At 36.8% G+C, this 12,656-nt stretch overlaps 1 protein-coding gene across 1 annotated transcript in view; it reads right to left on the bottom strand.

Annotated features, from left to right (window-relative positions):
* itgb2 (integrin, beta 2) overlaps positions 1 to 2,132 on the bottom strand; it is a 40,804-nt gene extending 38,672 nt beyond the window's left edge. Inside the window, exon 1 of the mRNA XM_062067717.1 lies at positions 1,998 to 2,132. The gene's annotated coding sequence lies outside the window, so the exon portion shown is untranslated. The remainder of the gene's footprint in view (positions 1 to 1,997) is intronic.
* Between the last annotated feature and the right edge of the window lie 10,524 nt (positions 2,133 to 12,656).

Raw genomic sequence — 12,656 nt, 5'->3', positions numbered from 1 at the left:
TTCTGCTCTGGTTTTCATATATGGTCACGGTTATTGTATGGCCAAATATTGCAAATAACACACTAGTCTGTTTGCAAAGGGAGTGCCCAAACAAAAAATGGTGACTCGGGCTATGTATTTTTTTAATTTAGTACGACTGCAAAATAACCCACAATGGGGAAAAGAATGTTGCGAGTGCCAAGAATTTGTTGAAGACGATGACTAAACACTATTGAATTCAAGAAAGAACTCTGTAAGCAAAGTACAAAGATACTTTTCCCTCCCCTTCTCCCTATCCACACATTTCTGCCTTTGCCAACAGGTCTATGATTATAGTATTTTTTAAATCTCTTGTAACTTTTTACCTCATAATCATGACTTAATTATGTTTTAATTTCAATGTTCAACTTTTTGTATCATAATTTTGACTTTTTATCTCATAATTATGAGGTTTGTTTCTTCTTAAGGATTTTTTAATCTCATAATTTCACTTTTTAATCTCCCATGTATACGATTTTATTTTCTCATAATGTCGATTTTTTAATCCAATAATTTAGTTTTTTTAATCTAAAAAAACGTTGTTGTTTTTTATATCTCATCATTTATATTTTTGTATACGGTACCTTAATTATGATTTTTGAATATCAAAATTAAGATTTTTTTAATTAACATAATTAAGACTTTATTATCTAATAATTTAGACGTTTAATCTCATAATTTTGATTTTTTTCATTTTACAAATTATATTTTTTTATCTCATAATTTTGACTTTTTATCTATTAATTATAATATTTTCTAATAATTTAGGTTTATATCATAATTCATTTTTTTCATCTCACAATTTTGACTTTTTTATTTCCAATTGATTGGAAATTATGAGTTTTATTCTCCTTATTCTGATTTTTAAACTCATAATTATGACTTTATTATCTCATGAATTAGATGTTTTTAAATCTCATAAAAAACATAATTATCTCATAATTAGTATGACTTTCATCCATCCCATCCATTTTCTACCGCTTTTCCCTTTTGGGGTCGCGGGGGGTGCTGGAGCCTATCTCAGCTGCATTCGGACGGAAGGCGGGGTACACCCTGGACAAGTCGCCACCTCATCACAGGGCCATTATTATGACCTACTATGGAAATATTGTTTTACTGTGTTGGAGTGGCAACTCAGTTCTAAAAAGTACTCAGTCATGTTTTAAAGGGGACCTAGTATGCAAAACCAACTTTTCTTACCTATTGGTACTGTTTGTTGTGTATTTGGGATCTGCATAGGTCCCAAAATTTTTAAATCAAACCATGGAGGCATGGGGGATATATTAATGAAACAATATTGCCTTCCATCATACTTCCTCGGAATTTGCCCAATTTGTGACGTTTTTCCCCCATTCATGGCCTCAGCAGATATCTCTATATATGGTAGCGATTTACCCAAAGAGCTATGCGCGAGTACAACGCTGTAGTCATTAAGTAAACAACTTAAGCTGTACATCAAGCAAGATTGGGAAATAATTCCACCCGAAAAGCTTCAAAAATTGGTCTTCTCAGTTCCCAAACGTTTACTGAGTGTTGTTAAAAGGAAAGGCCATGTAACATGGTGGTAAAAACGCCCCTGTGCCAACTTTTTTGCACTGTGTTGCTGCCATTAAATTCTAAGTTAATGATTATTTGCTAAAAAATTAAGTTTCTCAGTTCGAACATTAAATATCTTGTCTTTGCAGTCTAATCAATTGAATATAAGTTGAAAAGGATTCAAATCATTGTATTTTGTTTTTATTTACGATTTACACAACGTGCCAACTTCACCGGTTTTGGGGTTTGTATTTTATGAGTACAATTCTTAGTCCTAATTCTTCATTCAGTCAACTTCCCCGTAGAAAAGAAGACGTTTTATCTTTTGTTTACATAGTCAAACGTTTATGACTTCCTTATTAGCGAAATAATAGCACACATTATAAAGTGCAAAAATCAACAACTAGTAAAAAAAGAATAACACTTCACAAAGTGTAACTTACTAGAATCAGGAAGATGCTTGCAGTCGCTCCCTCTGTGGTTGACAGTTACACTGAAGATAACTTGCAGGAAGTATGAATCAACTCAAAAAGTGTCAGAGGATGACACAACCTCATGAATATTTCACGCAGTAAAATGACAATAGAAACAAAGACATACAGTATAGTTCTTTTTTGTTTTTTACGACAGCAATGCAAGCTGAACTAAAATGCATTTTCATTGCAAAACCTATTATTTTCACCAAGAACGCTTCCTTCATATGAAACACTTAAACAGGAAGCAAGCAAAATAACATCTATTTTTAGGCTCAGACAAGTTGACCTTTCGGGAAGCTTCGTACTTTCTTGAAAGCAAACAAAGAAGTTCCTGTGAAGAATTTAGAAAAACACTAAATGGTGAATTTAAGTCATAATAAAACATTTAAATAACACAAAGGGAGATTGCTTGCTGTAATAAAGTGTTTACTAGACCTAAACAGATGTCCCCAAAAAAGGAAATGAACTTGGAGTTAAAACAAGATTGTAGAATAGAAAAACAAGTACCGTATTTTCCGGACTATAAGGCGCACTTCAAATCCTTCCATTTTCTCATAAATCAATGGTGCGCCTAATTCATATATTAATTCTGATTGTGCTTACCGACCTAGAAGCAATTTTTGTTATTGTACATGGTGTAATGATAAGTGTGACCATCGATGGCAGACACGCATAAGAAATTTGCGTGGACTGCCTGTTCAATAAATGACGCAAGCAAGTACCCGTAAGCAAGCAACACCAAAACTTTGATGTTTCATTGACAATATAGAACATTACACATGGCGTTTAAACATCTGTCAAAATGCTTTAGTACGACTTTGGTAAGCTACAAAGCCGCACTGCTTGATGGAGCCCTACGGCTACCATAGTCAGACGTACTGTGCTTTAACATTTGGTTATTATGGTGTGTGTATAAGGACCCCAAAATGACACCTATTAAGAGACATATCATCTGGCGTTTAGTTTCGCAATATTATGCAGAACCAACTTTTCTTACCTATTGGTACCTGCTGATGTGTATTTGGGATCTGCAAAGTCCCAAAAATTTAATTTTAACTTATGTCCTCTTTTTGTGGGTGATTCATCCTTCGCTGTTGCTATTTCTAATACAAAGTAGTTTACAGTTCATAAAGCAGCTTGAAGATGGTCTGTAAAACATAATCTATGCAACATTTTGACCAAAGCACCACCATTACATGTTATGTAGACCACAAAGAAATGTTTTAAATGTAGAAAAAAAAATCCTATAATGACTTCTTTAATGCGTTTTATAATCCGGTGCACCTTTTGTATGAAAATAGACCTGAAATGACCCGCTCATTAGCAGTGCGCCTTAAATCCAGTGCGCCTCATGTAGGGATGATACTCGAAACCGGTTTTCCCGGTTGTTCGATAAGAAAAGAACCGAGTCCTCGGACTCGAATCTCCTTTTTGAGAACCAGTACCCGTTATCGAGACCACTATAGTAAAGAAAAAGAGTTGGTTCTTTATTCGAATCCCTCGGAACGAATCCCGTCCCGACCAGAAATGCCCGTGTGACATCACAAGAAATGACGTCACGTAGCTCAGTCATTAGGCGCAGATAGGGAAAGCAGGAAAAACAATGGACCGGAAAAAGCGCTCCAAGGTGTAATAAAGTTCAAAACAAAAGGTATAATCCAATGAATAACTTTACTGAGAGATTTGAGCAGGGTACAAACACATGACGGACACTTTTGCGACCAACCGGAAACATAGCAACCAGGCTAGCAACGCACCTCCTTTACGGCAACTGTCGCAACGTTCTTAAAGCAACCGCAGCACATACATATATATACAACACATCTCTCTTTTTTAACTTTTGTTTTTCTTTCCTTGTAAACAAAACGAAATCACACTGTAAATGTGTTGTCTGTCTAATTATAAATAATGCAGACGAGGCGTGTTGGCTGTGTTCTTGACGTTTACTTTCACAGCGTGCTCAGACATAACCTCATTCTTAGCTGCCGGGTGGTGACATGCAACAACACTTTTCGGGGCTACCGCGCATGCTCGTCACTCCCGTTGCATGCTGGGTAGTGTAGTTGTTATTTTCCCTAGCTCATAACATCATTTTAACTCAATAAAGTGTATTTCTTTTTTTAGCTTTAACTTTTCATTTTTTAGCATTGTAACCACATTTGCAAACAACTTTTCTCTTCATATAATTTTTTTTCAATAAAGAAATAAAGTGCAAAAATGTCAAAGCATCATAACAAACAGTTATGTCAAATAGCAGCCGAAGTGCACTTTTTGGAGAGCTGTATTATTTTAAATTTTGTGCCCAAGGGACTAATTTTATTTAACACTAGTGATCACAGAGACAGGTTGTTTTTGTGTTACTGTATATATTTGTTTTTCTGAAAAATCCCACTTAATATACTTTGGGTAACAACAGTCAATATTTATTTATTCTATTTTATTTTTTTAGGGGGGTAACAGTCAATATTATTTATTTATTATATTTTATTTTTTTGTTATATAATAAAAGTGAGCTTTTGTTAAACCAAATATTGTGGGTTTTTTTTTCATATAAAACAACCTATATGGACTCGATAAGAGAATCGATAAGGAATTGGTTCGATAAGAGGATTCGATATTAGGCTCGAACTCGATAATTTCTTATCAAACATCATCCCTAGCCTCATGGTCCGAAAAAATACGGTATACAGTAATGAAATAGGGGTATATACATTTATTACAATTAGGACTGCCAACGCTAACAGATGTGATTAATCACAACAATTATTTATTAATCCCATTTAAAAAATATACAACAGAAGGTGTCAAGAAATCATTTAATAATGAATTAAAAAAAATATAATCTGGACCAAAAATCACTCCATATTTTCTACTGTTCTTTAGTGATACTATATTTAAGTTATTGTGTAGAAATATGGGTAAATACCTACAAAAGTACTCCTCATTCACTAAATCCATGTTACAAAATAAGGTCAGTTAGAGTAATACATACTATTGAATGTAGAGAACATTCAAACCCTTTATTTGTTGAATCAAAAATATTGACATACAATGATTTGGTGCATTTGAAAACAGCTAAAATTATGCACACACAAAGCAAACTATAACGTGCTACCCAAGAATGAACAACAATTATTCTCAACAAAAGAGAAATATAACCTTAGAGAAAAATGTAACTTAAAACATGTGTATGCACGTACAACACTTAAGACCTATTTCAGTATGCAGAAATAAATTATGGAATGTAATAAGAAAACAAATCAAACAAAGTACTATTATGATCCAGTTTAAGAAACTGTTCACACTCAAAGTGTTTACACAGTACAAGGAATAAGAATCCTTACAAACATCTAGCATCTTATTGAAACCCTGGTTAACAAGATACTTTAAATGTAAAAGCATGTTAATAAAAACAGCAACAATTACCTTGAATAATAAGCAAATAAATATGTTTATTTACTTAATGTAAATCTTTAAAACCACCTGCATTATTTCATGTTGAATGAAAACATTGTTCAAATGCTGAAAAATGTGTAAATACATTGATTGTCCAGTGCAAATTCAGTGCATCCAGAAAGTTTTCACGGCGCTTCACTTTATCCACATTTTGTTATGTTACAGCCTTATTCCAAAATCAAAGGAGTTATCTTTTTGTCCTCAAAATTCTACAAACAATACCCCATAATGACAATGTAAAAAGTTGTTTTTATTTTGGCAAATGTATCAAAAATACAAAACTAAGAAATCACATATGCATAAGTATTCACAGCCTTTTCTCAATACTTTGCAATTTTATTAAAACAAAAAAAAATCACATGTACTTAAGCATAAGCTTAATACTTTTTGTTCATGCACCTCTGGCAGCAATTACAACCTCAAGACTTTTTGAGTATGTTGCCATAATCTTGGCACACCCATCTTAGGGCAGTTTTTAATACATTTTCAAAATAAAAATAAAAAATATTTTTCACATTGTTATTATGGGGTATTGGCTGTAGAATTTTCAAAACCATATGGACTTCATTCCATTTTTGAATAAGGTACAGCCTTATTCCAAAATCAAAGACATTATCTTTTTGTCCTCAAAATTCTACAAACAATACCCTATAATGACAATGTAAAAAGTTGTTTTTATTTTGGCAAATGTATCAAAAATACAAAACTAAGAAATCACATATGCATAAGTATTCATAAAACTCAAAAAAGTGTAGCGCTGTGAATACTTTCTGGATTCTCTCTACTGTACTTAAATGTGTTTTGCAAAGTACGCGCTGTAACTCATGTGAATAACAAAAGCCAGCCGAGTTGTTCTTGGCTTTTCCGATAAAATGAAGAGCAAAATACGCAGATAGCGTGCCGCTACACGATCAGTACCGGAAGACACGATTGGTCCATGCATGCTCAAAGACTATGTCACGTCTTGTATTTTCAATTTTTACCACCGTGTTTCAGCAACATCATGTGTTGTGATATGATTGTTTTATTAGTATCTTGTATAAAAAAACCATACATAATAGGAAAAGACAACAATAATAATGAAAACTAACAAGGGGTGATTAAACAATAGCAAGTATACATTTTAATCACTTTCCTTCTACAGTCATTGCACTGAGGGCACAACTGAATCGCAAAGAGTACATTTGTATTAAATGTTGTTTTTTCAAAGGCACTTCACTTAATTCTCTGCCTGCAGGCTAACACAAAACGGAAAAAGCAAGTACTGTGTTGTAAATTGATGTAAATAAGCAGAGAGGTAACTACCTAATGCTGCTATATTGACACCATCAGCCAGTGAGTTGGTGAAAGTTCATTCTAGATCATATATAATGCCTCCCACTTGTATAGTACAAGGTTATGGACACAAACCAAGAAGTTGGTCAACTTTGACGAGACATGAAAAGAAAGGACGCTGCACCTACCTTTTTTTTTTTATACCTTTGCGAGGATTATGACTCATTCTCCATCTAAACGGGAAAATATCCTCATCCCATCAGTCGGCATCCCAGTGAGAGCAGACATTGTACAGAAAGGGCCTGATTTACTAGGATCCAAATAGCAGACGCCAAAGAGCCTGTGCAAACAATAAAATAGCGTGTACTATTAGTGGGCGTGTTGCGTGTGATATACTAACACTGCGTGTGCTATTCATAAGTGGTGCAGACCGCTTTACGTAAATGAGGACTTTAACTGTAGGTAGGTAGGTCTTTATTGTCATTGCACAAGTACAACAAAACTTTGTTTTCAGCACAAACCCGTTCAAGATTAGACAAACAAACAGAGTACAGGGTTACAGAACAGGAAAGCTGATGAGTCGCCACAAGGCGCCCCGTAAAAGATGGGAAAAAGGTAAACGCTGGGGGAGGATGAGTAAAAAAATAAAATCTAGACTGGGCTCCTAAGGGGGCCAAGTTTGGAGTGGGGAAAAAACCTCCATAACAAAGCACATATACATATTACAATGTACATCTCGAGACTAGCAACAGAGGGGAGGGAGTGGGGGCCACGGTGGCGGGCTGCAGCTCTTCAGGCGCCGCCCATCCGTCCATCACCCCTAAGGGATTTGCGTCAAGGGCGTTGGATGGGGGGGTGGGGTATGTGTGTGTGGCGTATATTTTTGTGGATGCGTGTGTGTGTGTAAGCCTGCTGCGTGTCTCTGTTCCACAGCCTTAATGTTGTGCAGCTGATAGTCAGTCCAAAGTCAACAACAACAGGTGTGTGTCCATGAGAGACAAGAAGGGAGTTTGTTGTGTCTTCGCCGCACTGTCCTTCGGGAGAGTCTCGAAGCCAGGGAAACAATCCAAGTTAGAATGTTTTGTATGCGAGTGAAAATAAAACTTGCTTTCCACTCTAAATTGTCTATGACTGGTCCTCAAAATTCATCCTGCAGGGCAGACAGTCCGATGTTATCCAAATCACAAGTGTCCACAGTTCTTCCCGCATCCTCCAATCATTTGTGGCAGCTTTGGGGTACTTTGAAGACTGCCAGCAACTTCCAATTTGTCGACGCTTACTCCAATCAGCAGATGTCCTGTTGTCATAATTCCGAATAGGTAGATATCTTCACGTGCTCGACTGAAAGGGTTGCCAGGCACGCGGCACTCCCTCTCCCAAGAGTTTGTCGTGTGTCCAGCAACAACCGCTCCGTCACGACAAGCAGGTTCCCCCAAACCCATAATCTTGTTAATTTTGTTGAGGCCAGTTAAATAGTTCCAATGTTTAGATTTGGTAAGCTGTGCAAAAAGAGGCAACAAGAAAGTTAAGACAAGACAAGACAAAGAAGCAAGTAGGAGAGATAAGGGAGAGGAAAGGGAAATGTCCGCCCTCGATGAGTGCCAGTGAGAAAAAGGGCTTTCACCACGGGGACACTTTATCATTTACTGCACATTCATTTTATCATGCGCGTTTTGCTGTGTTTTCAAACAAGCTTTTATGGGCATTTCAGAATCCAGCAGTCCTGACTCTTGTGGGGTGCATCTACAATGGAAACTTTGTCCCCAGTGTGCTCTTGGGAGCTGGCTGCGGCACTGACTGTGAATTTTAGGAACATTAGGCAAGTTATTTTCACATAGGAAATATGTTAATAATCTTATATATGGAAAAAATGAACATCATTAAAAAAGAACACCAGCAGACACAAAAATGCGTCATTTGAATTTGTTTTAATCAGCCCTCAAGTCATTCAGCAGCTATAAAATTATAAAACAATGTTGCTGAATAGAAGATATGTCTTAACATGTATTTATCTATAACAGTCCAAATTAGGGTTGTACGGTATACCGGTATTAGTATAGTACCGCAATACTAATGAATTATTTTCTGTACGATACTGTCTCTGAAATGTACCGGTCCGGCAACCCCGCCCGCCCGCGTCGTCGTCACGTCGTGTCATTGCTAGTTTACGAGCAGACGAGCATGTTCGACGGCACACAATCACAGAGTACTTACAAGCAGACACAGTGTATAGACAGAAAAGTGAGAACGGACGCATTTTGGCTTAAAAAGTAAAGATAAAGGTGAAGTTATAACACTGAAACGCCCTCAGGAAATAGGTGCTTTAAGACATGGCTAGCTCGCTAGCAGCTAACGTCCATCCGCCGTCGGCAGTGTTTTAGCTACTTCTAAATCACTAATCCTGGTCTCTATGGCGACAAATAAAGTAAGTTTCTTACAAGTATAATCCTTGCAGGACGAGGAATAGCTAAACATGTTTTACTACACACCGTAGCTCACCGGCATCAAAATGTAAACAAACGCCATTGGTGGATCTACACCTAACATCCACTGTAATGATATCAAGTACAGTCACGTATCTAGTCGATACTACTATGATTAAGTCGATATTTTTTGGCATCACAACATCTTCTTTCGTTTTTTTTAAATGTATATCATGTTTATAAACTCAGGAAATATGTCCCTGGACACATGAGGACTTTGAATATGAACAATGTATGATTCTGTAACTACTTGGTATCGGATTGATACACAAATTTGTGGTATCATCCAAAACTAATGTAAAGTATCAAACAACAGAAGAATAAGTGATTATTACATTTTAACAGAAGTGTAGACAGAACATGTTAAAAGAGAAAGTAAGCAGATATAAACAGTAAATGAACAAGTAGATTAATAATTAATTTTCTACCACTTGTCCTTAATAATGTCGACAAAATAATAGAATGATGAATGATACAATATGCTACTGCATACGTCAGCAGATTAATTAAGAGCCTTTGTTTGTTTACTTACTACTAAAAGACAAGTTGTCTGGTATGTTCACTATTTTATTTAAGGACTTAACTGCAATAAAAAGTTAAAGTTAAAGTACCAATGATTGTCACACACACACTAAGTGTGGCAAAATTATTCTCTGCATTTGACCCATCACCCTTGATCACCTCCTGGGAGGTGAGGGGAGCAGTGAGCAGCAGCGGTGGCCGTGCCCGGGAATCATTTTTGGTGATTCAACCCCCAAGTCCAACCCTTGATGCTGAGTGCCAAGCAGGGAGGTAATGGGTCCCATTTTTATAGTAGAAAAATATGTTTTATGTACCCTAAGATTTTTTGTTAAAATAAAGCCAATGCAATTTTTTTGTGGTCCCCTTTATTCATAAAAGTACCGAAATAATTTTAGTACCGGTACCAAAATATTGGTACCGTTACAACACTAGTCCAAATATTGGATGAATAATTCGCTGGTCCTTTCTCACAGCCGTGTGTAGAACTGTCAGTTTGCACGTAGATTTCAGACGTAGTAAATAGAACGCAAAATAGTGCTGCCAAAACGGTGATGAGTGTTGATAAATCACATTGCACGTGCTGTATAATATATTGGCATCGTCTCCGCTCCCCAGTATTGTGGGCGTTCTGATGATCAGCATTTATATTAATGAAGACAGACGCAAAATTAGTTGTACGCCCTATTCTGCTCACTTAACAGACGCAATCCACTTTGCACGCGTTTAATAGATCAGCTTTGCACCTACTTTAGTACACGCAAACCTTTAGTAAATCTGGCCCCAAGTGTTTTTTTTATTGATAGCAACATTCTAAAAAAAAGTGCACATACTCCAATTTTTTTAACTTAACCTGCTTTCTGGAATATCCCTTTGAATACTGGCTATGACAAAGCCATGTGTTGATCCCCTCATTACCCTAAAACTGCACATTTTATTGCTACCAAACCTGTGCAATAGTCATGCTGTCTAATGAGCAACTTGATACGTCACACCTCTGAGGTCACTGCAAAGGAGAAGTGCACACCTCACCAACACACATTTAGATTTAGTTGCTCTACAATAACAATAATAGTGCTGTCAAACGATTATTTGTTTTGAACAAATCACAATTTTCAATTTGGATTAATCACACTTAATCACAGTTTCTACATAAGTATTGTTACTCCGCCAGCGTTATTGTCCACATTTTGTTGTCGATGTACTAGTAGCTAGTAGCTCTCTTGCAATTTGCAGTCCTTTTGTTGTTATGATAAAATATACATTCAATGACAGCTAATGCTAGCTATCCAAATGCGAGTGCATGTGATATGTACGTACAAACCCCGTTTCCATATGAGTTGGGAAATGGTGTTAGATGTAAATATAAACGGAATACAATGATTTGCAAATCCTATTCAACCCATATTCATTGATGTTAAAACTCATAAACTTTTTTTTTTTTTTGCAAATAATAATTAACTTAGTATTTCATGGCTGCAACACGTGCCATAGTTGGGAAAGGGCATGTTCACCACTGTGTTACATCACCTTTTCTTTTAACAACACTCAATAAACGATTGGGAACTGAGGAAACTAATTGTTGAAGCTTTGAAAGTGGAATTCTTTCCCATTCTTGTTTTATGTAGAGCTTTAGTCTTTCAACAGTCCGGGCTCTCCGCTGTCGTATTTTACGCTTCATAATGCGCCACACATTTTCGATGGGAGACAGGTCTGGACTGCAGGCGGGCCAGGAAAGTACCCGCACTCTTTTTTTACGAAGCCACGCTGTTGTAACACGTGCTGAATGTGGCTTGGCATTGTCTTGCTGAAATGAGCAGAGGCGTCCATGAAAAAGACGGCGCTTAGATGGCAGCATATGTTGTTCCAAAAGCTGTATGTACCTTTCAGCATTAATGGTGCCTTCACAGATGTGTAAGTTACCCATTCCTTGGGCACTAATGCACCCCCATACCATCACAGATGCTGGCTTTTGAACTTTGCGTCGATAACAGTCTGGATGGTTCGCTTCCCCTTTGGTCCGGATGACACGATGTCGAATATTTCCAAAAACAATTTGAAATGTGGACTCATCAGATCACAGAACACTTTTCCACTTTGCATGAGTCCATCTTCGATGATCTCGGTCCCAGAGAAGCCGACGGCGTTTCTGTATGTTGTTGATAAATGGCTTTCGCTTTGCATAGTAGAGCTTTAACTTGCACTTACAGATGTAGCGACAAACTGTATTTAGTGAAAGTGGTTTTCTGAAGTGTTCCTGAGCCCATGTGGTGATATCCTTTAGAGATTGATGTCGGTTTTTGATACAGTGCCGTCTGAGGAATCGAAGGTCACGGTCATTCAATGTTGGTTTCTGGCCATACCGCTTACATGGAGTGATTTCTCCAGATTCTCTGAACCTTTTGATGATATTATGGACCGTAGATGTTGACATCCCTAAATTTTTTGCAATTGCACTTTGAGAAACGTTTTTCTTAAACTGTTTGACTATTTGCTCACGCAGTTGTGGACAAAGGGGTGTACCTCGCCCCATCCTTTCTTGTGAAAGACTGAGCATTTTTTGGGAAGCTGTTTTTATACCCAATCATGGCACCCACCTGTTCCCAATTAGCCTGCACTCCTGTGGAATGTTCCAAATAAGTGTTTGATGAGCATTCCTCAACTTTATCAGTATTTATTGCCACCTTTCCCAACTTCTTTGTCACGTGTTGCTGGCATCAAATACTAAAGTTAATGATTATTTGCAAAAAAAAAAAAAGTTTATCAGTTTGAACATCAAATATGTGGTCTTTGTAGCATATTCAACTGAATATGGGTTGAAAATCATTGTATTCCGTTTATATTTACATCTAACACAATTTCCCAACTCATATGGAAACGGGGTTTGTAATTA

Source organism: Entelurus aequoreus, linkage group LG13 (assembly GCF_033978785.1).
Source record: "Entelurus aequoreus isolate RoL-2023_Sb linkage group LG13, RoL_Eaeq_v1.1, whole genome shotgun sequence".
In the NCBI taxonomy this organism is placed as follows: domain Eukaryota; kingdom Metazoa; phylum Chordata; class Actinopteri; order Syngnathiformes; family Syngnathidae; genus Entelurus; species Entelurus aequoreus.
The sequence above is the reverse complement of the archived record's forward strand: the minus strand, read 5'-3'. Positions and strand labels throughout refer to the sequence as shown.